This window comes from Octopus sinensis, linkage group LG6 (assembly GCF_006345805.1).
Source record: "Octopus sinensis linkage group LG6, ASM634580v1, whole genome shotgun sequence".
NCBI classification, from domain to species: Eukaryota; Metazoa; Mollusca; class Cephalopoda; order Octopoda; family Octopodidae; genus Octopus; species Octopus sinensis.
In genome coordinates this window covers 45,590,432-45,614,828 of record NC_043002.1, presented here as the reverse complement: position 1 = coordinate 45,614,828, position 24,397 = coordinate 45,590,432, and the positions used below count along the sequence as shown (strand labels likewise).

General features: G+C 37.4%; 1 protein-coding gene across 4 annotated transcripts in view; it reads left to right on the top strand.

Annotated features, from left to right (window-relative positions):
- The first annotated feature begins 5,678 nt into the window (after window positions 1–5,678).
- The window catches only part of LOC115212823, a 71,318-nt gene continuing 52,599 nt past the window's right edge, over window positions 5,679–24,397 (top strand). Inside the window, exon 1 of one of the 4 annotated variants that reach the window (XM_029781586.2) lies at window positions 5,679–5,852. The gene's annotated coding sequence lies outside the window, so the exon portion shown is untranslated. The remainder of the gene's footprint in view (window positions 5,853–24,397) is intronic. The other 3 variants (XM_029781585.2, XM_029781590.2, XM_029781589.2) reach the window with 3 other exon arrangements.

Here is a 24,397-nt window from a genome sequence, read left to right as displayed (position 1 = left end):
CTGTGAGTGACAGCTGTTACATTTGAAAGATGCCTTCGCTAAGCAATATAATGTCTTTGCCACTTGACCCTTCTAACCTCTTCTAGGCCACCAAAAGCTTGAATAGCGATAACAGGTGTACCACCAACAAAATCTGTTGTTCTCAACAATGTCTACCCTTCTAGCTGGTTTTAGATAGTTATAAATACTTGAACCTTTTATGAAATACTACAAAAGGAAAAAAGTAAGTAAAATTGTTTATTGAGAAAAAGGGAAAAAAAGTAAAATTGTTTTTTTTTAAAAAAAGAGGAAAAAATGATGATAAGGGGAAAAACAAAGGAAAATGAACGATTGTAAACAGTGTATTAAACGTTCAAATGGTACTGTATGGTAGTGGGGCCCATGCAGCCATTTCATTTTCATTGTATAACATCATTCGTTTTATGTTTTTTGTCCCCACAGTGATGTTCTGTCTGCCCTTGTAGTGCCAAATAAAGAAATAGTTAGTGAGAGTGACCATCAGTTAGTGAACAGAGACTAACTAGAGCCATGGCCACAAGCAGGCAACCACTAAAGACAAACGGCCAGAGGGAGAAAGAAGGTTACAATCAGCGACTATGAGACACAACTTCCCTAACTTTCACCAGCTCGGTTTCTTTTCTCTTACAACTTCATTCTGTTTTTTTTTTAAATGGGGTTGGGTGAAAAGGGGATCTTTTGAAGTCGGCGAGAAAGCGAAAGAGACACAGAGAGAGCGCGATTATATGAATGAAGTTCTGAAGTTGGCGTGAAGCGGAAGAATTGACGTGCGTGCGTGTGTACTTGATGGGGTGTGCGAAACAGAATGTGTGGTGTGTATGTGAATTGCTTTTGTTAGTGTGTGTGTGAAGAGAGAGAGAGAGTAATGTTGCTGGTGTGTGTGAGAGAGAGAGAGATAACTGAAATTTTTTATTCACTTTTTGTAGTGAGTGATTGACAGAGAAAAAGCGAGAGAGAGAGAGACGTTATGTATTTATGAATGGCTTCAGTGGCATGCTGGTTATTACGTATGTATGTATACATAGATGTATGTATCTGAGTATGGCCAAGAGAGAGTCAACTGAAATTTTGTTATTCACTTTTTGTAGTGAGTGAATGTAAGTGACTGACAGAGAAAAGGAGAGAGAGGTTATGTATGTATGTACGTATGGCTTTGGCTGACTGTCATCCTGTACTCCCCTTGTTGCTAGCGAAATGGTAGATGCTGGCTGTGTGAACAACTGGTTGTTTTAATGGCGGGGTAATTCCATTAGAAAAGTTTTAATCGATTTTTTCGGTAAGTATGGGGGCTAGGAAAAAATACAAACCGCATTCCAATCTATGCACCCGTCTCCACATGTGTGCCATTTTTTCACGATAATCAACCCAGCCGTTTGGCTGTGAACCTCAAGACAAGAAAGAATACACGATCACCCATGTCCAATTTATATTATAGATTAGTATAGTATATATATACATACATATATGTGTGTGTATTTGTATTTGTCCCCCTGCCATAGCTGGACAACCGATGTTGGTGTGTTTACGTACCCGTAACTTAGCGCTTCGACAAAAGACACCGATAGAATAAGTACTAGGCTTACAAAGAATAAGTCATGGGGTCGATTTCTTCGACTAAAGGCAGTGCTCCAACATGACCGCAGTCAAATAACTGAAACAAATAAAATTCTTAAGCGATACAGTTCTGTTGCCTTTGGTACGATAACAAATACATCCAAGCATTTCTTCTTTAAAAACATTCAAACTTTTTTCCCCTCACTTTCTTCTTTGCCATTCTTTGTTACTACTGTTCTAAGTGAAATACATGGGTACTTCAGCATAAAGTCATCATTTGCAATATCATCACTGATGCACAATGAAAAAAATTCTGTCAATGTTGCTCTCATATATCGTTCATTGACAGTCATATATATCCTCATTATTTCTTAGTAATATTCTTTGTTCATCTGGTAGATAAACTTGCAGTTTCGCTATAGCAGGTGCTCTTTCATGAATTGAAAATCCTAAAATGGATGCAGCTACTTCAGATGTTCCATTAGATATTGATTAATTTTCTTAGTATTTATTCGAATAGCAGCTTGGTCATTTCCTTTCAGTGTGTATTTGATGACGTACTATCGACCTCACTGAGGCAATGATTTCAACGTTTCGGTGGCATTGAATGCTCTTAAAAGAGTTTCATTATAAAGTAAACCCATTTGTTGACAAAATGAACAATTAAATTACACCATCTAGAAAATTACATATAATAGAAATATCATTGGTATATTATTGTTATTATATATATGTATATAATATATATATGTTATATATACATACATACATTATGGCTGCCCCCTCGTTATCGAGTATGGCCATTGCACGAAGCTTAACTGTTACTGGTGCTGTGATCGAATGTGACATTTTAGCCCAGCTAAAGATCTACAATGTCTTGTACAGAATTGACAACTAATACCTTTACCGGTAACAGCTGGCTGTAGTTGTAACTGGGCTTCATGTACCTTTGCATGTCGTTTAAGTCCTCCTGCCGAATTACACTCTCTTCCACATGCCCGACAGATATGATTAGTATGGTGTGTTACACCACCACCAGTGGCCAGGTTGTCACTCATCTGTCTCGCTTTATGACTACGAAGATGACTCTTGAGTCCAGCTTTACTGAGGCAGGGTCTTGCACAGACATTGCATGTCAGCATCAAAGGAAGACCCTTCCCATCTGGAAGTGTAACAGCGATGCCCTTCCTGACATCCCTCCTTACTTTCTCATGTGCAACTCGAGATTTCTCAAAAGTGGCTGTCCCCTCGTGCACAATCCTTCTCCACCTGCTACGATCAATAGCTATGTCTTCCCATGTGTCAGGAGAGAACATACATACATATATATATGTGGTGTTCGGATTAAATTTGCGCAAGCGTAAAAGGGTAAGTAAACAATAAAATTAAAATATTTTAAAAGATCATAAAATAACTAAATTATGACTGGTTGATAACAGCTTACTCAATGTAGCTGTCTCCTGCTTCCATCACGGCTTTAAGACAGCTCCGGAACCTGGCGTATGTGTTCTCCACTGTTGCTACGGGAAGATCTTAGAACACCTCCTTGATCTTGGTCACCAGCTCGGCCTTTGTATTGTCAAGTGAACTTTGAATACTCAGTCATTATTTTCGCCTTCATAGTATATTCTCCGCATTCGGCGTGTTTCTTTTGGAGCCTCGATTCCCAATCATGCTTCTAAACTCTTTTTCTTTCTAATATGTTAAAGCTCAAGCAATTATTGAAAACATTAATGTAGTCGAGCTCCATCAAGACTTATTCTTAGAAATTATTTAACTATCACTAAGTTAGTATACATTTTGAGGATGAGTTTCTCATTCGGCTTCCTGCAACACTCTGACAATTTAATTTATGAAAAACTTGAAAGTTTAGTCAATGTCAAGCTCACTTCGCTATTGTGTGTTCCGGCAACTGATCGTAAACGATTCAAGGTTTACGCAAATTCTCTTCTCTATCTCTACCCCGCTTCCTTCGATCCATTCATCTTTGTTCCTCTTTGATGGGCAGCATTCTCTCCTTTCCAACATGGACTGGTTCGAACAGGAAGGTGGATGATGCTCTACAAATGTGGAGGGAGTTTAGATTGTTAGTCCTGAAGCAGGAAAACTTGATTACGTTTAGGACAATTACCATGAAAACACATTTTTTATTCTCTTTTTGATCAATCCTAACGATACTCAAAATACTTTCGGTGAGTGAGAAACATCGTTTGTTTATTTAGCCGGATGAACTCCACATCAGAATTATTCTTAAGCTCAAATTTATATCAGGAAATTACCCTCAGATGGTGTACGGAGAGGAATGAGGTGTTATGATAAGCCCTTCAATTTCAGAGACTTCATGGATCGTCATGATGGTTCAAAGTAGGTCGCTACAACGAAATAAACCTAATCATTAAACGACCCATAATCAGTGGAATTGTCCAAGAACGACGAGGAGCTGGTGAACTGATTCTTTACTTTTGGCTAAATGGCACGAGTATCATACAGGACGACACCGTTTGCAATACATTCACCTCATCACTAACTGAACGGAACAAGGTACAACGTAATCTATCCGTAAAATACATTTTCCAACCTCAAGCAAGCTGGACTGACGATAAAGAAGTTTCTGACTTTATTAGCGTCTCGCTGGAGATTATGCTTTTTTTCATGGAATTGTTTTCTGAAGAATTTTTATTGTAATATTCTCAAATGAAATAAACTGGAATAAAAATTTTTTGCCTCTGTCCGGAAAAATAACACTGTCTCATTTTGTGATGCGTCGTAATGTCCGACATTTCCAGGTGAAACAGTTGGGCGGGCGGAATTAGATTTATCCAAACTGCTGACTTTGTCCCAAATTTCAATAACAATTGGTTCTCATTCTTTGTTCTTCGACAATACTTCTCTCAAGTGGGAGAATCAGAAATAGTAAGAGTATTTGCCCTTCACGTGATACGCCAATTATTCAAATAACGTAGAATCGCAACACATTCAAAACAAATCCCTTTTAAAAGGTTTTTGAAGAAAATTCATTTTATTTCATTCTATTTGTACTGACACGTGTGACAGTCGGTGGTATGTTCTCGAGATAAATTTAGTAAATCCCAAAGAAAAACCGTTTCTAAATATTTTAGTGTCACTAATCAATGTTTCAAAGTCGTTTTCGGGTGTTTTCCTTTTCATCCAGTTTATTTTTTCTTACTTGTCCCAGTAACATATCAATAATTAAATTTCCCGTTATTTCATCGTCTTTATTATCTCACTAATGATCCGGACAAAAATAACTGGGGATTTATTTGCAGCGGGTTCGTAGGTATTATTGTAGCGCCTCTGTGTGTGATTGATGTTTCCCAAGGGCAGCTAATAAGGTTAGACCATGACGAAAATTTCATTTGGAAAGGAGCCATCAATTTTACACAAAATTTCACAAAAGAATACGATTGACGAGGAAAAAGAGCTTTCTGACAATAATAATCATATAAACAATAAATGTTTTAATTTTTAACAACACATACAACGAATAATTACCTCTTGACCCAAAAGGTGTTTGTGTTAGAGTATATATGAAATTATATTTAAAAATCAAGTAAACCGTAATCATTTATGTACAATTATTTTAGCTTTGGGCTTTTCAGATTTCTAAAACTAGTAAGAAAAATTTTGATCTAAATACTAGACAGCACCTTCCAGTAGCAACGAACTAACGAGGGAACCCCAACCTGCTTACTTACGGCAATTAAAACTCTCAAATCACTTTTTACTGTCTTAAAAAGGGAAGGACAATCTTGTTCTAGATTAAATGCTTTGGCTTATAGGTCTGCCCATACAGGGTCAACTTGGAATAAATAACAACATACTCCGTTGGTTATTTCTTTCTATTTAGCTAAACAGGTGTAGTAGAACACTTGATTATAATGAGACTTATAATATATGTAATGTGTTTAGTTACACTAATGTTGACGTTAAATAATGGGCAGATAACTTAAATTCTAACGTGGTTTCAATTTTGGCCATTTTATTTTCAGTTAATCCTGCAATGGAAGCATATTTGAATCTTACAAATTAAAAAAGTTCTTTGAAATAATTACTAATTTTTTCACGAAATAGATAAACTGCAACCTCAAATGATAGTTCGGTTACATATTTACGACCATTTACTTCGTCGGAAACAATGTACTACTCCAAAGTTGTCCCCCCTGTTTAGGACCCTCTTCATTTTGTGTTTTTCCGTCTTCATTGGAACAAATTTTGTTCGTTTCATCCTTGTGCAAGATTTATCGGGAGTTATGATATTGGTAAGAAATCAATTATTGTTCAATATGCGTAAATATTGTATTCTCTGAATTCAATGTGCAGGTAGAATAGTGCTTGTATTATGTAATTTTAATTGGTTTTATCGTTTTTTTTAAAGAATTCTTATATGCATCACATGCATATTTCTGAGTTACAGGAAAATTGGCCGAAACATAAGAGTGCCGGATAACGTATTACAAAATATTTCGTTTATTTTATCAAGGATCCTGATTTCAAATATCATTTAGGTGGTTTTTTTTTTTTTGCCTTTCATTCGTTTAGAATTGATAATATTCATGCAAATAATATATATATTTACTTGAATCTTTCTGCATAAGCAACTAAAAACCCGCTTTTCTGCAACAACTGGTCTTGTGTCGAAGAAAGCAATCACACGCACACATACACAAGCGCATATTCATACACAAAATATTCTTGTAGCTGCTCTTAGTATAAAGTCATTCTTGCACGTGCTACTACATTAAAATATAGCCTAACAGTGATAATGATGATTATATTGATGGATTAAAAAAAAACAAACAAAAAAAACAACTTAGCGTTATTGTTTCTGAAGATTGCATTTTTAATGACTTGTGAAATGTGTATGTAACACATTGCAAAAGAAGAGGAGACGTTTTAAGATATTGCAGTAGCAGGAATAGCTGAATAGCTGCAAGACCCTCATTAAATTCATATATATAAATTTTATATACAAATATATGTGAATTTTATATATATATATATATATAAATGTATATGAATTTTATATAAATGTTTATGAATTATGTATATAAATGAATTTTATATTTATATATATATATATGAATTTTATATTTATATATATATATGAATTATATATGTGTATATATATATATAATATATATATGAATTATATATGTGTATATATATATATATATTATGAATTATATATGTGTATATATATATATAATATATATATATATTATATATGAATTATATGTGTATATATATATATATGAATTATATATGTGTATATAATATATATGAATTATATATGTGTATATATATATATGAATTATATATGTGTATATAATATATATGAATTATATGTGTATATATATATATATGAATTATATGTGTATATATATATATATGAATTATATATGTGTATATATATATATATGAATTATATATGTGTATATATATATATATGAATTATATATGTGTATATATATATATATATGAATTATATATGTGTATATATATATATAATATATGAATTATATATGTGTATATATATATATATGAATTATATATGTGTGTATATATATATATAAATTATATATAATTCAAAATCATATGTGTGCGTGTGTATATTTATTTGAAATAATATATAAAGATACACACACACATATATATATAATGTAAGATTTCATTGTGGAAACTGAATTTGTATGTGTGTAGGGTATCATTATTTACCGCATACACACGCATTTATGCATTATATTTGTGCATATGTGAGTATGGTATTAGAAAGAAATGTAGTCTTCTGATATGCTTATGATTTAAGTAACTGCGGCACGGCATGTTTAATGAAGTGCCGTTTCTAAAGAGTTAGGTTACCTAACCTATTGTATAAATATAATCACACATATTCGTGTGTTTTTAATCTCGCTGTGAAATTAGGTCCTCGAGGAGGATTTTTGTAGTGAAGCTGTTAAAAAGTAAATAGGAATACCACGATAAGAAAAAAAAAAATTTAATATAAATTCATAAATTAGCCTGTGCCAAATTTTGATACCATTATTGTTGAAAAAATTCGTTATTACTACATGTTGTTTAGCTTGCAAGTCTGTTTGATCAGAGCAGTTCCAGGCATGACCGTCCAGTCTTTTTTTATCGTGTTCTTAGTGTATGTCTAGAACTATTCTGTCATGTATGCTTCCTTTTTTTTTTTTTAAGTCTGTAGAATAATCATTTGGGGAAAATTTGGTTGGCATTTCTAGCAGATCGTTTGATCGAATGGAGGATTCCTCTGTAAAACATGTTTTTAGTCCCAGGTCAACCCCGATTTAAAAGATTTGTGATCAGAGATGCTCCAATCATAACCATCCTGCCCTTTTTTTCATCAGACTCATTGCAACTGGGACTACATTATCCAATGTGTCCTTCTATTTTTAAGATAGTAGCATGTGAGGAAGCGAAATTTGACTTCTTTTCTAGCAGGTTGAACGACTACGAAGAAAACAAGGATTATTATTATAATAATGTTATTAATAGTATTAGTAGTATCATAATCATATCTTGTTTCCAATGTCTATGATATATAATATACATGTCGTAAATAGTAATTCTTGTGTTTCTTATCGCTGTTTTCAACCAAGGATTGTTAGTTTAATGCAGAAAAAGTACAATTCTGTATCGTGTTTCTTTTGTATGAAAGATTGAAGGCGCCATATTAAGGTCTAATTATTTTTCTAATGCATTAAATAACATTGCTTTTGAAAATTTTAAAATATTCCTTTCAAAATATGCACTCAGTTTTAACATTTCCTAATAGTAATATAGCATTAATAGCTAATATTAACCATATCTAACTAAATTTTAGTCAAATTTATAGCGGGGTTCTAAATGCATTATCATTTCTTTCTGCTGATTTAAAAAAATAATAATTTTCCTTGTTTGTTGTAAAAGAAAAGAAAATCGAAATTTATGTGCAATTCAGTAAGATTTTATAGCATTACTGAAATCGGATAAAATATTGCGATAAAATAAAGACGAGTCGTACGTATGTTCACTGACTGAATGTGTTAAAAAAAAAAAAACAACAAAAACGTGCAGTTGAAAATTTTTAGTTAGCTTTTGGTGTTTGTTCTAAAGCTGAAGAAAGATTTTTTTTCTTGTTTATGAATTATATCTAATCATTACAATCTTAATATCCGCGCATTAACATATGGATCAAATTCTAAACTTCTTTTATACGCTCGTATCTCTCTTATCGAACATATCGGAAAAGCTCTTTGATTCCATTTTGCAGTCAGTCCGCTACTTATATAATTAATTTATTGAGAATATTGTTGCTTTCTGTGTGTGCTTATTTTAAAAATTTCTGTTTTGTATAATTATTTTATTTATGAATATCAAAAATTTGCATTGTTTGATTTGCTTAGTAAGTGTTTCATTGTGGAATGGTATGGAATCATCTTTCCAAGTATTGCCTATGAAAGAATCTGAAGGCCGTACAACTCTACTATTGTAGAGAAAATTTTTAGATATTTCCATTTAAAGGGGATGTAGAATATCGAATACAAAAATACCTCGCGGTATTTAGTTGAGACTTTTTATTGAACATTCCAAGTTCAAATGTCGCCGGGACCAATTTTGCCTGACAACCGTCCTGGATTGATGAATTAAGTACTATTAAAAAAGATTAGTTTATGAACTGTGAGAAGTGAAAATAGACGTTTACAAAAATAATTAAAAATATGTAATCAAAAGAAGAATTTAAAAAAAAAAAATAGGCGGGGAAGATGACCCGTCAGGTATGTCGACAGTCAAATTTATTGGGGAGAGAGAGAGAGAAAATATTCTGCGTATACACATATAGATACGACACATGTATATACGCATATTATTTCATACGTAAGCATACATGTGTACTGATACGACACTAGTATATACGCATATTATTTCACACGTAAACAAGAAAAATTATAAGGGAATAGTAATTGTCAGTACGAAGCAATACTAACAGTTGCATATGTATAAGCACACACATGCAAGCAGTAGTACGTGTGTATATATACGTAGACAACAAGAACGCGCACCAAACACGGAAGCTTCATCTTCTAAGAAAAGGGCACATTGAATACATTAAAAAACAAAAGACGAAGATGGTCGCGACTGGAATGCCCTTGATTATAGGTTTTGCCTGATTTGGACTGAACAACAATGGACTGGAGATGATGAAAGAAAGAAAAATAGTTGCGGTTGTGGCTGTTGAAAGGTCAATGAATCAACTCGGTTAACAAAGAAACGGAGGGTTAAGCTCATATGGGAATGTGGACAATGTATGGGTGCTTAGTAATAAGATAACTTTACAACATTTGAAAATATAGTGTAGAGGAACTCCATGTGTATGAGTAAAATTAAAGGGAGCAAGTGTTCTTTAATAGAAGGGGGAAAAAAAGTTGTGATGCTGATAGCAGTGTTAAAATTGAAGGGAGCAAGTATCAGGTGATACCATGTACCTAACAGTAGTTTAACTTAACAAATTGAGTGGTCAGCCTACAGGTTGGCTGATATAAAGCATTATGAGAAATAACGATTGAGATATTCTAGGAAGAGGTTACCTGAACAGTACCCTAATGCTGAGCTTGCAAACAATGCAGTAAATAATAATTGCATTTGTAAATGGTATTTAGTTTTAGTTGTTACTAGTGACCAAGACAAGAGGGTTCAGGAATGTATTTGATACTTATTGACGGACTGTGGTTAGGGATAAGGGATCGGCTGACTAAAAATGGTTATGTTAACTTCCCTGTTTTGATGACGAGTGTAAAAAAAATTAAGCTGTGTTAAATGGAAGTAGGTTTATTTTAAAGGGAATGTAAAGGAGGTGAGAATATCTTCTCTTGGGGATCTATGAAAAGCAGTTGTTCATTGACAGTGTTAGGATTATTTGTTGCTAGTATCCAGGCAAGAATGTCACTAGGTGATTTTATTCTGGTTGTAATGTTGATTTTGGTTTCAGTTTGGATTGCCTGAATGGAAGAGGCAATTTGGTTCTTGACGTATGACTTGAATAGGTGTTGAATTGTTACTGCAATTGATTCTTGGAGTATTTTGAGCTGGTTTACTATTTTATGTAATAAATTAATATGTAATGGAAATAAATACTGGAAATATATGAAATAAGAGAGAAAGCAATAAGAAGATATTTAAAAAATCATTTAATTCCATTACAAAGAATACGGTGATGGTTACCAAACTGCTAAAATTTACCCAAGGAAAAGAAACCAGCTAAATGAAGAAAAACAGAGATATCAAAGAATTGTTAGAAATGTGGTACACAATTACTATTTAAAATCATATTTCTTGAAAGCAGTAGTTGTTCATTATTTGAAATTTTAATATCTCAAAGTTTTCTGTTATCTGCTTTGGTTCTTATTTGTCCTTTTTTTGTGTTTTTGATAAATTTTAAAATAAAGTATTTTAAATGAATAAATTTTAGTTTATTATATAACCATCTATATTCTGTACATGTCATGTTATGGATATTTTGTTGTTTTGATGTGTTCAGTAACAGAAAGAAAAGAAACTGAAGAAAACAAAACAGACTTTATGAAAGTATGGTTGTAGTCCTAATACACATTTTTGTTTTATTTGCAATGTTACATTCCATCTATCCATCCATCTTCTCTGTCTACTATTCCTGGGAAAGTCATGGAGATAGAGTTCTCAGACATCTCCTCCATAGGGTCCTATCAGAAGCAACTGTCATTAGACTTTTCAGTTGGATTCTCAAGAGCATGACCAACTGACTGATGGGAAGCTGGAAACTGAATTGGATGCAAGAATTGTAAGTACTGGCATAGTCACAGGCTAGTTCTAGCATTCAGTCCTTAAAAGAGGCGAGGTTGGTAAAAAAGACAAAGTCGCTATCTTCAGTTTATGCTCATGAATGTCGGGTAGTGACTGAAAGAGTACAATCATGAAAACAAGTGGCTGAAATGGGATTCCTGTAGAGGATCTTTGGGTGTAGTTTGGAGGTCAGGGAGTCTCTCTAGGTTGAGCCACTATTTCTCCACATTGGAAGGTTACAGCTCCAGTGCTACAGATACTCCAATCCAATTTTCAGTATTTCCTACATGTTAATATTAACAGAAAGAGAGCGTGTATTTCTTAATGTTTGCTGAATAGTTTATTAACACACCATTTAATAACCTGATTTATTCGTAACCGCATTTAACCCATTAGAATTTAAATCAGCCATGTCTGGACAAAGTGTTCTAGCTGTTTTATGTTCAAACTAGCTATATCTGGCCTCTCACACCAATCTAACGATGTCATTCTTGAAATAGATGGCCATATTGTAAATCTCTAAATTATGAGAGAATGTATGATCTATTCAAGACAATGTGAATAAATACAGATTACATTTGACAGTAATCTGAATGCTAATGGGTTAACGGTGAAGTGATACATATATATATGTGTATCCATATATATATATAACGTGGCCGATGCCAGCGCCACCTTGACTAGCTTCCGTGTCAGTGGCATGTAAAAAGCACTAACCGATTGTGGCTGTTGCCAGCCTCGCCTGGCACCTGTGCCAGTGGCACGTAAAAAGGACCCACTACACTCACGGAGTGGTTGGCGTTAGGAAGGGCATCCAGCTGTAGAAACTCTGCCAGATCAGACTGGAGCCTGGTGCAGCCTTCTGGCTTCCCGGACCCCGGTTTAACCGTCCAACCCATGCTAGCATGGAAAACAGACGTTATACGATGATGATGATGATGATGACACCCACATATATATCTGATCTCAGGATCTTGGACCTCACAGAAGTGATGACAAAGGACGAGAAAGACTGGAACCATGTGGTTCTTGAGAAGATCCACCTACCTTGGCAAAATTGAGATCTGGTTGAGCTGTGTGTGAGTGTGTGTGTGTGTTTCTTTGTGTATGTCTTTGTCTTTCACCACTGCTTGACAACTGGTGTTGGTGTGTTTACGTCCCTGTAACTTAGTGGTTCAGTAAAAGACACTGATAGAATAAGTACCAGGTTTTACAAAAAATATGTAATGGGTTTGATAAGTTCGACTAGAATTCTTCAAGGCAGCATCCCAGCATGGCTGCAGTCTAATGACTGAAAGAAGCAAAGAAAAAAAAAATGTGTGTGTGTGTGCGCAGAACTGGGCCCTTTCCCTAATTTTCTTCTTCCTCAAGATACTCCTATCACCTTAACTACAGCCCTTCCTTGATACTACTTTTGTTACTACCCTGAACCATTTCACTTGTTATTCACCTTTCAACCATCAATGCTATTCTCTCTACCCACACTTCTAATTTATCATCCTCTTCTTCACTGGGTTAACAGCTATCTTCCCCCACCAGCATGCATTTCCCATCCTTCTTGCACTATGCTTGCCTCTCTCTCTCTCTTCCCCACCCACTCCTACAACCTACCCAACACCATCCCTCTCATCCTCCTCTTCACTGTTTCTTTATTATTGTTCTGCTGTTCAGTATTGTCAGTCATCTCCCACTCTCCCCTTCATCAGTCTCTGGCTCAGCTCATCACTTCCACCTTCACTTCTGAAGTGTGAGTTGTCATATAGTTCCTCTATAAGAATCCTGTTCTGGTCTGGTCCAGGATTTGTTGCTTTGTAAATGGCAAAGTAATGGTGGCATGAAGAAAGCATCTACTACATGCTTTAATCTAGTTGGTGTTAGATAGGGCATCCACCAGTAGACTATGCCTATGCAGACCCAGAAGCACAATGCAGTCTTTGGGTCCTATATCCTCTCAAACTGTTGAACATTTGCCAACATTGAACATGGGTGTTAATGATGTTGTACATACATACATACTTATCATCATCATCATCATCATTTAGCATCCATTTTTCATGCTGGCATGAGTTGGACAGTTTGACCAGCTGAAGAGCTGCCCAGATTCCACGTCTCCTTTGGCATGGGTTCTGCAATTGGATGCCCTTCCTAATGCCAACCACTTTACAGAGTGTACTGGGTGCTTTTGTGCAGCACTGGCATGTGTGCTTTTACGTGGAATCAGTATGGGTACTTTTTATGTGGCACCAGCACCCACAAATCTGCAGGATAAGGAACACTCAGGTGATGAGGGATGCAGGGTGCCTGCCTGTATACAAGGATAACCACAATTTTACTTAGCTTCATCAGTTAATGTCCATTTTCCATGCTAGCATGGGTTGGATGATTTGACTGGAGGTTGTGAGCCAGAGGACTGCCAAGCTCTGCTATCTGCTTTTGTAAAGTTTCTATGGCTGGATGCCCTTCATAACATTTCTACAAATATATGTGTGTGTGTATCTAATATATATATATATATATATATATATATATACACACACACACATAGACATACTTACACACTCACATATTATCATCATCAACAGTATCATAGGCGCAGGAGTGGCTGTGTGGTTAGTAGCTTGCTAACCAACCACATGGTTCCGGGTTCAGTCCCACTGCGTGGCATCTTGGGCAAGTGTCTTCTGCTATAGCCCCGGGTCGACCAATGCCTTGTGAGTGGATTTGGTAGATGGAAACTGAAAGAAGCCTGTCGTATATATGCATGTGTGTTTGTGTTTGTCCCCCTAGCATTGCTTGACAACCGATGCTGGTGTGTTTACGTCTCCGTCACTTAGAGGTTCGGCAAAAGAGACCGATAGAATAAGTACTGGGCTTACAAAGAATAGGTCCCGGGGTCGATTTGCTCAACTAAAGGTGGTGCTCCAGCATGGCCGCAGTCAAATGACTGAAACAAAAGAAAAGAAGTACTTTAATGCCTACTTTTCGATGTGTACATAGTTTTGATGAAATTCATTGAGGCAGGTTTTCTACACCTTAAGGCCCATCTTATTGCCAACCTTTACCTGTTTCCCAGTGGTTAAACAAAAATAAAAGACACTGCTTATGTAATGGTTACATTCATTTATAACTTCCTGTGATGTCAAGAGAAGAAATCACAAACACCTGTATGCATATGCGCATACATATACATATGTATACATACATATATATAAGCACCCAGTACTCTCTGTAAAGTGGTTGGTGTTAGGGAGGGCACCTAGCCATAGAAACCATGCCAAAACAGACATGGAGCCTCAACAGTCCTTCAGCTGGTCGGCTCCTTTCAAACTGTCCAACCCATGCCAGCATGGAAAACGAACATTACATGATGATGATGATAAGATTATACATATATAATGTATATATGGAGTGGCTGTGTGGTAAGTAGCTTGCTAACCAACCACACGATTGCGGGTTCAGTCCCACTGCGTGGCATCTTGGGCAAGTGTCTTCTGCTATAGCCCCGGGCTGACCAATGCCTTGTGAGTGGATTTGGTAGACGGAAACTGAAAGAAGCCTGTCGTATATATGTATATATATATATATGTGTGTGTGTGTGTCTGTGTTTGTCCCCCTAGCATTGCTTGACAACCGATGCTGGTGTGTTTACGTCCCCGTCACTTAGCGGTTCGGCAAAAGAGACCGATAGAATAAGTACTGGGCTTACAAAGAATAAGTCCCGGGGTCGATTTGATCGACTAAAGGCGGTGCTCCAGCATGGCCGCAGTCAAATGACTGAAACGAGTAAAAGAGAGAGTATATCATCATCATCATCATAATCATTGTTTAACGTCTGGCTTCCATGCTGGCATGGGTGGGATGGTTTGACAGAAGCCTGCACCAGACTTCTGTGACTGTTCGGCAGGATTTTTACAGCTTGATGCCCTTCCTAACACCAATCTCCCAGCAGAGTGGGTAGTGTTATATATTATTATTGTTATATATATATATATATACATATGTGTGTGTATATATATATATGTATACAGCAATTCCTCAACTATTGTGGTTGTTACATTCCAAAATCTGAGTATACCATGAGGTTTCCAGACATGAGTTCTACTCGTGTCAAATTCCATCATAATCGATAAAACGATGTAGGAGGAATTAACTAACAACCCTACAAACACACCCACAGACAGAATTTCCCACATATGTAGTAGATACATATATATAAGAAGGAAAGGATCAAAGGTCCTTCTTAAACCATACCTCATAAGATTGGTTTCCTGGTTTCTGTGGTGTACCTATTCCCTCGTGAATAGGATTCCAATCCATTGCAGGATTAATATTTTTGCTGGCTGACTGAACTGGAGCAATGTGAAATGAAGTGTTTTCTGGTCAAAAACACAATCCATCACCTGGTTCAGGAATTGAAACCACAATCCTATGATTAAGAGTGCAACTCCCGAACCACTAAGCCATGTATCTCCATATATATATATTGTGTGTGTGTGTGTGTATATATATATATACACACAGACATCATTTAACGTCCTCTTTCCATGCTGGCATGGTTGCATAGTTTGACTGAGAACTGGTAAGCCGGGGAACTGCACCAGGTTCTGATCTGATTTGGCAAGGTTTCTATAGCTGGATGCTCTTCCTAATGTCAACCACTCTGAGAGTAGTGGGTCGTTTTTATGTGCCACTGGTAAAGGTGCCATTGACCTGACACCAGCATTGGCCATGACTACAGTTTCACTTGGCTTGACAGGTCTACACAAAAACAGTATATCACCAAAGATCTTGGTTACCTGTCACTGCCTCCATGAGATGCAGCAATATATACTCATACGTACATATATGTGGAGGCACATGGCCTAGTGGTTAGAGCAGCGGACTCGCAGTTGAGGGTTTGCTGGTTTGAATCTCAGACTGGGTGATATGTGTGTTTATGAGCGAAACACCTTAGCACCATGCAGATCCAGCAGAAGGTAATGGCGAACTTCTGCTGACTCTTTCGCCACAACTTTCTCTCACTCTTTCCTCCTGCAACTTGCAGCTCACATGTGATGGTCCTGCGTCCCATCCAGGTGGGGAACCTATACGCCAAGGAAACCAGGAAACCGGCCCTTGTGAGCCAGACGTGGCTAAAGAAGGAAAAACAACAACAATATATATATATAATAATAGTGTTCATCTAATGACTAGAGACATCACATGGGAGAAGATGGGTCACAGTTCATCCAGCTTTGGCTGATCAGGCCAATATATGGTCTGGACTTTGCACAGCTCATGTTTTCCTTGTGCTCCTGCGATCCTACTCTGTTCATAGGAGGTGGCACCTCTGTTAGTGTAGCTACTTCAGGCTGGATGGTCTTATGCTTGGATTTCCCAGGTGTCTGGAAGCACTTCTGTGGGGGTTTTGAGTGTATCTTTGAAGCACTTTTTCTGCCCACCCTGTGTGCACTTGCCTTCTACTAATTCCCTGTAAAACAGTATTTTGAGTAGTTGTGTTTATATGTGTACACACACACACACACACACACACACAAAGCGAATCTTTTATCTTTTACTTGTTTCAATCATTTGACTGCAGCCATGCTGGGGCACAGTTTTGGAGGGTTTTAGTTGAACAAGGACTTATTTTTTAGGCCTAGTACTTATTCTATTGTGCTGAACCGCTATGTCAAGCAGTGGTGGGAGACACATACAAATAGATATATACATATACATATATTGCCGGTGGCACATGAAAAGCACCATTCGAGCATGGTCGATGCCAATACTGCCTGACTGGCCCTGATGTCGGTAGCATGTAAAAAGCACTCCCTACACTCTTGGAGTGGTTGGTGTTAGGAAGGCATCCAGCTGTAGAAACTTTGCCAGATTAGATTGGAGCCTGGTGCAGCCTTCTGGCTTGCCAGCATGGAAAGCAGACATTAAACAACGACAGTTATGATGATGGTGTATATATATATATATATATATATATGTATGATGGGCTTCTTTTGGTTTACGTCTATCACCTCCACTCACAAGGCTTTTGTTGGTCAGAGGCTATAGCAGAAGGTACTTGTCCAAGGTGCCATGCAGTGGGACTGAACCTAGAACCATATGGTTGGGAAGCAAGCTTCTTATCACACACCCATGCCTGCACCTATAAGAAAGACAACTGGACATATATGTGTGTGTGTGTGTATATATATATATTTAGATATATGTATGTAGCCAAAAGAAGTTCATTTTATAACCACAGAGTCACTGGTTTGATTCCAGTCATGACATCTTGTGCAAATATTATTTTCTATAGCATTGGGTTGATCCATGACTTGTGTGTAAAATTGAGGAAGCAGAAACTGTATGGTGGATTGTACCTGTAATTCAAAACGTACAGCCACAACTGGACCAAACAACTGCATTCTCATTGTGTGGTATGTTTGGCCATTTTTGTTGGTGGTTGAGGGTATTGCAGAGACAGTAACACAGGCACAGATGGCTGTGTGGTAAGAAGCTTGCTTCCCAACCACATGGTTCTGGGTTCAGTCCCACTGTGTGTCACCTTGGGCAAGTGGGTTTTACTATAGCCTTGAACCAACCAAATCTTTGTGAGTGGAGTTGGTAAACAGAAACTGAAAGAAGCCCATCATACATATATATATATATATATATATATATATGTGTATGTGTGTTTATGTGTCTGTGTCTTTGTGTCAGTGTTTGTCCCTCCCACCATCACTTGACAACTGATTCTGTTTATATTCCCAGTTTGGCAAAAGAGACTGATAGAATAAGTACTAGGCTTACAAAGAATAAGTCCTGGAGTTGATTTCTTTAACTAAAACCCATTAAGGTTGTGCTCCAGCATGGCCACAGTCAAATGACTGAAACAAGTAAAAGAATGGCCAACTCTGCAGTGTCTGGGCTGTTCTCAGAAGCAAGTACTTATACCTTTCCACTCATGTATATATATGCCATACACCATACAATCAATTCTTGCAGGATCTATGGATCCACAGGGAGAGCCAAATATTGGTTAAATACAACCATATATACCTGCCTTAAGGACCTTCCCTCTGGATTTTCTATAGGAGTTTACTTCATTATCCTTTTACAAAATGCACACTCAGTATATTATCCCACATGGCAGTAGGGGGTATATCATTTTAGTAGGCCTGGTTTTTTTAGAGCCAGTTTTACTCTCTCCAAACTTATATTGGAGAAGTGCCGGATCTGTATAGAGTTACCTTCACCTAGATAAGCAGCTGCCCTGGGTGTTAGAGTGTCTGTCATTGACCTTGGAGGCAATTTTGTGACATCCTAATTGATCCCTAGCATGAACCCTAATAGATGGTACTACTCTAGCTAAGAGTAGATGTGAGAACAGTACAAGCTAGGAAGTGGTTTCATGCGCATCAAGAGCTTGGACCCATTGAACTAGTGCTACACTACTGGATACATTTTGAAGTCTAACCCAGGAGCCATGTGTGTGCCTGTATATATGCATATATATATATATATATATATATATATATATATATATATATATATAAATTAAATATAAAATATAAATTACAAAGTGGGACAAGAACGCAAAAACACACAAAGAGACGACAAAAAAAAACAGACGGGTCACCCGAAGCCTCTAATCTTCAGTCGGAACCGGATCATCTTAGCAATTTCGGCTGTTTATATATATATATATATATATATATATATATATATATGCACATACACATATATTTACACACACGGAAACTTTTGGAGGCACATAGCTTAGGGGTTAAGGTATTAGTCTCAAGATCATAGGATAAAGGTTTTCATTCCTGGACTGTGCAGTGTGTTGTGTTCTTGATAAAAACACTTCATGTTATGTTGCTCTAGTCCACTTGCAAAAATGAATAATCCCGTAATGGATAGGCTTTCTGTCCAGTAGGGAATATATCATTCACAGAAATTGGGAAACTGCCCCTATTAGTCTTGGAAAAGAGTTTTAAGTTTTATATGTGTGTGTGTGTATCATCATCATCATGATTTAACATCCACTTTCCATGCTAGCATGGGTTGGACGATTTGACTGAGGACTGGCGAACCAGATGGCTGCACCGGGCTCCAATCTGATCTGGCAGAGTTTCTACAGCCAGATGCCCTTCCTAATGCCAACCACTCCGAGAGTGTAGTGGGTGCTTTTACGTGCCACCGAAACAAGGGCCAGTCTGGCAGTACTGGCAGCAGCCACACTCAAATGGTGTTTTTCCAGCAGCACTGGCAATGACCTCGCTCGAATGTCTTGTTCACGTACCACCGGCACAAGTGCCAGTAAGGCAGCACAGGTAATGATCACGCTCAAATGGTGCTTTTTACGTACCACCGGCATGGAAGCCAGACAGCTGCTCTGGCAGTGATCCTGCTCAGATGGAGCTGCTAGTGCTCCACTGGCACGTGTGTCAGTTATCGAATTTGGTTCAGTTTTGATTTCACTTGCTCCAACAGGTTTTCGCAAGCAGAGTTTAGTGTCCAATGAAGGAAGGTTGGCATGGGTGCCAGTTGAATTTGGTTTGATTTCGAATTCAATTTCGATTTCACTTGCCTCAAAAGGTCTTTGCAAGCAGAGTTTTGTGTCCAAAGCAAAGGTACGCATAAGTGGGCTGGCTACACCCTTGGTAAAGGCCACGGGTTATGGTCTTACTTGGCTTGTCAGGTCTTCTCAAGCACAGCATATTTCCAAAGGTCTCAGTCACTAGTCATTGCCTCGGTGAGGCCTAATGGTTGAAGGTCGTGCTTCACCACCTCATCCCAGGTTTTCCTGGGTCTACCTCTTCCACTGGTTCCCTCCACCACTAGGTTGTGGCACTTTTTCACACAGCTATCCTCATCCATTCTTGCCACATGACCATACCAGCACAATCGTCTCTCTTGCACACCGCAACTGATGCTTCTTAGATCCAACTTTTCTCTCTAGGTACTTACACTGTCGAGTATGTACATACATTACACATCCATTGGAGCATACTGGCTTCATTCCTTGCAAGCTTATGTATATCTTCAGCAGTCATGGCCCATGTTTCACTGCCATGAAGCATAGCTGTTCATCAAGTAGGAAGGCAGGCAAACCACAAATCCCTTCAGGTAGATGCCCCTGCTCGATCTATAGAAAAGGCATAGGTAGAAACTCTATAAGATGTACCCAGTGTAAGCTGTGGACACATAAGAGGTGCAGCAATCTCACAGGAAGGCTAACTGTGAAGATAGTTTTTGTATGTGGCAGATACTCAGGACCAATAAACACTGAAAGTGTGCAGAGAACAACTTGCCGCATTCCAGGGAGAAAAACTTGAAGTAGTTGATAGCTTCTGTTATCAAGGTGACCCAGTCAGTAGCAGGGTTGGGTGCACTGAAAGTGTAGCTGCTAGAGTTGTTCAGAGAGCTCTTACCTCTGCTGGTGACAAAAGGCCTCTCGCTCAGAGTAAAAGGTAAACTGTATTACATTTTATACGAACAGCTACATAGCAGTGAAACATGGGCTGTGACTGCTGAGGACATGAGTAAGCTTGCAAGGGATGAAGCTAGTAAGCTCCGCTGGATATGTAATGTCACTGTGCCTATTCGACAGAGTGTAAGTGCCTTGAGAGAAGAGTTGGACCTAAGAAGCATCAGATGTGGTGTGCAAGAGAGACGACTGCACTGATATGGTCATTTGCTGAGAATGGATGTGGATAGCTGTGTGAAAAAGTACCACACCCTAGTGGTGGAGGGAACCTGTGGAAGAGGTAGACCCAGAAAGACACATGATGAGGTGGTGAAGCACGATCTTTGATCATTAGGCCTCACCGAGGCAATCAATAGTGACTGAGACCTTTGGAAATGTGCTGTGCTTGAGAAGACCCGGCAAGCCAAGTAAGATCATAACTCGTGACCTATGCCAGGGTGTAGCCAGCCCACTTATGTGTACCTTTGCTTTGGACACAAAACTCTGCTTGCGAAGACCTTTTGAGGCAAGTAAAATCAAAATCAAATTTGATGACTGGCATCCATCGTAGTGGAGTGCTAACAGCACCATCCAAGCGTGATCATTACTAGAGCAGCTGACAGGCTTCTATGTCAGTGGCATGTAAAAAGCAACATTCAAGTGTGATTGTTACCAGCTTTGGCTTACTGGCACTTGTGCCAGTTGTACACAAAAAAATATTTCAGCGTGCTTGTTGCCAGTGCCGCTGGACTGGCTCCTGTGCAGGTGACATGTAAAAAATACAATTTGAGCATGGCTGTTGCTAGTACTACCTAACTGGCCCTCGTACTGGCGGCACGTAAAGGCACCCACTACACTCTCGGAGTGGTTGGCATTTGGAAGGGCATCCAGCTGTAGAAACTGCCTGATCAGATTCGAGTCTGGTGGAGCCATCAGGTTCGCCAGTCCTCAGTCTAATTGTCCAACCCATGCCAGTATGGAAAGCGGACGTTAAACGATGATTATATGTATATATATATGTGTGTATATATGTACATAAATATGTATATATGTATACGTATATATATATATATATATATATATATATATATATATATATAGATATGTGTGTGTGTGTGTATATATATGTTTATGTATGTATATATATATGGGTATATATATGTATATATGGGTATGTGTTCGTCAATTCGTGAATTTCACGTTCTTTATATATAAAGTTTTATTATGTATATATGTACATGTATGTATATATATATATGTGTATGTATATATATATATGTACATAAGGTCGATATAGCTCGTAGGATGAGTTCCTGGATCTTAAGAACTTTCTGGTCCAGAGAACAAGGTGTCATCATACCACTTTTCTCCTCCTTTGTACGGCCACACCTCGAATACTGCTGCCCACTGTGGTCTCCTCATACAAGACAAAACATCTCGAGGATTGAATCACCCCAGAGGGCACTCACTAAACGAATTGTCGGCATGGCTGCTTTCGATTATTGGAACTGCCTTAAAGCCTTGAAACTCTACTCTCTCCAGTGTCGCCGTGAACGGTACAGCATTTGTATGATGTGGAGAATATACCGGTAACTTTGCCGAAACGACCTGAACATTAACTTCAAGGTTCATCCAAGACTGGGACCACGGGCCATACGTCCACTGTCCAATTCAAGATCACAGCATACATGTACACTGCAACATAATTTCTTTTCCTCAACAGGCCCTGCCCTATTTAACATTGTCCCGAAAGACATCAAAGAGGAAAAGGATCCCATCAACTTTAAACGGAGTCTGGATAGATTCCTTCAAGGAATACCAGATAAGCCACCCATAATTGGATACAATTCACCCAACAAAAACTCACTACTTGAATGGACCATAAACAAAACTTGACTTAAACAGGATTTAGATATTCCTATCAGGTGGTGCTATTAAGTTAGACATGGCCTGGACCAATCTTTGGTCGAAACATATCTAAGTTTATATATATATGTCTGTGTGTATATGTGTATATATATATATGTATATATATATATATAAATGTATGTATGTATATATACATATAAATGTATGTATGTATATATACATATAAATGTATGTATATATACATATGTACATATAAGTATGTATATATATGTGTGTACATGTATATATATATATATATGTGTGTGTGTGTGTGTGTGCGTATGTATATGTATGTACATATATGTGTGTATATATATATATATACATGGACACATATGTGTATATATATGTATAAATATGTATGTATATATATGTGTGTATAAGTTAGAGGTTGTGAATCCAACCCACTAAGGGATAATATCTATCCAATGTACTGCTGGTAGAATACCCAATTATTAATACAAGTATTTGTGTATATCTATATATATAAGTATTCAAATGTATGTGTATTTTTATTTATTTTATTTTTATATTTATTTATAACTTAACATTATGTACTTTATAATCTCTGACAAAGCCTAGAGATATACCCAAGTACTTCATTTTCATCTACCTATTACTTCACTCCACTTGAGTAATAAAGGTAGAATGAGGAAACACTTATAGATAAAAAATCAGGCACGGTAATGGGAACAAGGGTAGCACCTACTTTTGCCTACCTTGGAAGTCCAAATATATGAACATGCTAGATTGAAATTTGGAGACAACTTCCAAAAATACTTACTCACCAATTGGAAACGCTACCTGGATGACCACATAACATTGGACAACTCTCAAAATTTAAAAACAACATTGAAACATTTTAATTTGTCAACATTGAAACTTTTAAAGATGTTTTTCTAATTTTAAACTTTTGCCATTGATAAACAAAAAAAAAATGTTGTTGAAATTTGCTTGGTATATATGTGAATAAATGTATTTTAAACACTTAAGAGTTTTTGAAATTTAGGTGCATTTTCAGCAATACATTTTCCTATATTTTTCCTGCGTGGAAATGTCACCCCCTCTTTTGTTGTATATATATATGTGTGTGTGTGTTTATATATATATATATATATATAAATATCTGGCAGTGTCGGCTATAACCTAGTCACCCGTATAGTCAACCAGGTGATACACGAAGGAGTCATACCCAATGACTGGTGTAGCAGCATACTAGTCAACTGCTACAAAGGTAAAGGTGATGCCCTGGATACAAATAATTACAGAGGTATCAAGCTGTTGGATCAGGTAATGAAGGTTACGGAGAGGGTCATAGCCCAACTAATTAGAGAGAGAGTTAGTTTAGATGAGATGCAGTTTGGGTTTGTGCCAGGGAAAAGCACCACTGATGCTATATTCCTGGTAAGGCAGCTGCAGGAGAAATACCTAGCCAAAGATAAGCCCCTGTACCTGGCTTTCGTTGACATGGAGAAAGCCTTTGATAGGGTCCCCCGATCCCTCATCTGGTGGTCAATGAGGAAACTAGGGATAGATGAATGGCTGGTGAGGGCTGTGCAAGCCATGTACAGAGATGCCGTAAGTAAGGTTAGAGTTGGCAGCATGTACACAGAAGAATTCAAGGTA